This window comes from Capsicum annuum, unplaced genomic scaffold (assembly GCF_002878395.1).
Source record: "Capsicum annuum cultivar UCD-10X-F1 unplaced genomic scaffold, UCD10Xv1.1 ctg21385, whole genome shotgun sequence".
Lineage (NCBI taxonomy): Eukaryota > Viridiplantae > Streptophyta > Magnoliopsida > Solanales > Solanaceae > Capsicum > Capsicum annuum.
Genome location: NW_025827317.1, coordinates 1 through 2,754, shown reverse-complemented (window position 1 = coordinate 2,754; position 2,754 = coordinate 1). Strand labels below are relative to the sequence as shown.

The 2,754-nt window shown below is 36.2% G+C and overlaps 1 pseudogene; it reads left to right on the top strand.

Annotated features, from left to right (window-relative positions):
* The first annotated feature begins 977 nt into the window (after positions 1-977).
* On the top strand, positions 978-2,749 carry LOC124890645 (annotated as a pseudogene).
* Positions 2,750-2,754: the final 5 nt, after the last annotated feature.

The window sequence follows — 2,754 nt, the reverse complement described above, 5'->3', positions numbered from 1 at the left end:
TTTAAAATAATTGACTCTTTTTAAAAATATTTGTTTCAATTTAACTGTCCTTTTATGAAATCAATATAATATTATTATGTTATTTCAATACTACTTTTATGATTAAATGACTACTCTCTCCATTTCAAAATAGTTGATCATTTTTCTAAAAATGTTTATTTCAATTTAGTTGTTCCTTTTACGAAATCAAGCGAATATTGTTATGCTCTTCAAATACTACCCGTATGATTAAATGACTAAATAAAGTGTATACACTCAAATTTATATCTTCAAAGCATAATTAATAAGACTACTTTGATAAATAAACTTTTAATAAATTTTTTCTTGAAGAAGTGACAAGTCACCGAGAGCCAACTATATAGTAAAATTACCTATATTACTTATTACTCCCTCCGTCCCAAATTATTCATCCCAAATTTCCTAATTTGATTTCTCATTTTACTTGTCTTGTTTCATTAATCAAGACAAAGACAATTTTTTTCCTCTTTATACTCTTAGTAATTGATTAATCCTTGTTACTAGCATTGAATTATCAAATCTTGAAAAATGTTGTAAAGAATTTGGTAATTCTATAATTCTAATTATCCATGCAAAAAGTGTTTTGGTATCAGCCATATAATAATTTCATCGGTATTGGAACTAACAGCATGAAACAACTAATAAGGGCAAAATGATAAAGTTACATTATCAATCATTGTTTTTTTAATAGTTATGCCATCTCAATTTGGGATGGATAATGTGGGACGAAGGGAGTATTTCTTAACATGTGTATTATGTCAATAGTGGATAAATTTTGTTGGACTGAGGAAATAATTATTTTTTTCTTAAATTTAGACCAAAATTTATAATTAAATTAAAAATAAAAAGTCAACTCGAAACGGACAAAAGACATATTGGTTCCTTTTCCAATTTGGATTTGGTTTGACTTTTCAGTTCTGCACTCTATTTAAACTCCACTCAGTTAGTCAGTACGAGGAACAAAAATCTAGGGTTTCAAATTCACTGAATTCGCCGCCGAATTTTGGGGATTTTCGCCGGAAAAAAGCTCCGGTACCGTCGATTTCCTAGTTCCGGTGAGGTGTATTACTGCTATTAGTGTTCTGAGTTCCGAATTTTGTAGTATAATGGAAGAATTGAACCACAAATTATCGAAGAGAGAAGACAAATCGAAGAAGCATTACGGTGATAGGGAGGATCGAGGAAGAGATAAAGCGAAGCTTAAGGAGCGTGAGAAGAGTAGCAAAATTCGAGATAAAGTGAAAGAAATTCGAGATGAAGATGAAAAAGTTAGAGATAAAGTGAAAGAGCGCGAAGAAAGAGAGAGGAAAAGAGAACACGAAAAGGATAAGGAAGATCGCGAAGAGAGGGAGAGGAAGAAGGAACACTTAAAGGATAAGAAATATCGCGAAGAAAGAGAGAGGGAGAAGGAGGGGAAGAAGGATGGCGAAAAGGATAAGGAAGACATGCGGGAGAGGAAAAGAGAACGTGAAAGGGTTAAGGAAGATTGCGAAGAGAGGGAGAGGAAAAGAGAATGAGAAAAGGTTAAGGAAGATCGCAAAGAGAGGGAGAGGATGAGAGAAAGGGAGAAGGAGGGGAATTGTGAAAAGGTTAGATACGGGGAAGTAAATGAAAAGGGGAGTGGTGATGATGAAGTTGATGTTAAGGATCGCGAAAGAAAGAGGAGAAAGAGGGATAATAATGACGAGCATTATTATAAGGAGAGGAGGGGGGATAGGGAAACGCGGAGCAAAACGAATAACAGGTTAAGAGAAGATAGTATTGATCAAGTATCCATAGAAAAGAGTAGAGAAGAGGATTTAGCTGAGGAGCAAAGTAAATTAGATAACGAAATGGAGAAGCGAAGGAGGAGAGTCGAGAATGGCAAGAGTTCAAAAGGAAAAAAGAGGAGTCTGAAAGGGAGAAGCTTAGGGTTAATGTAGGTGGTGAAGAACCGAAATTGGGTAAGACTTCTGATGATGAAGATGCCGAGGAGAAAAATGGGATGCATATTGATTTGGCCGCTGATAAGATTGACCCGCTGGATGCTTTTATGAACTCAATCTCAATGGATTTGCCTGAAGTTGAGAAGCTTAATAAACCGGTCATTGGTTTGAAAGAGAAAAATGCTTGGGCCAAAGAAGAAAAACCTAAGATTAGCAAGAAGAAAACCATGGGAAGAATCTTCAATGATGAAGATTCAGATTCGGATTATGGGAACGCTGGGAATGATGAAGATACTTTGGAGGAAGAAGATGATGTAGAAGTTAAGAAACAGGTGAAGAAAACCAAGGTTGAAAAACTGTCATTAGTCGATCATTCAAAGATTGACTATCCTCCTCTCAGAAAGAATTTCTACAAAGAAGTTAAGGAAATCTCAAGAATGAGTGCTAAAGTGGTTTCTGCTTACAGGGAACAACTGGAATTGATAGTCCATGGCAAGGATGTTCCGAAACCATTCAAAACATGGCATCAGACTGGACTGTCCGATAAGATGCTTAACACTATAAAGAGTCTGGCTTATAAGAAGCCCATGCCAATTCAAGCTCAGGCTCTGCCCATAATCATGAGTGGCCGAGATTGTATTGGGATTGCTAAGACTGGTTCTGGTAAAACTCTCGCATTTGTATTACCGATGCTTAGACATATTATGAACCAGCCTTCTCGGGAGTCTGGAGATGGTCCCATTGGGCTGATAATGGCCCCTACAAGAGAGCTTGTGCAGCAAATTCATAGTGATATTAAGAAATTTGCGAG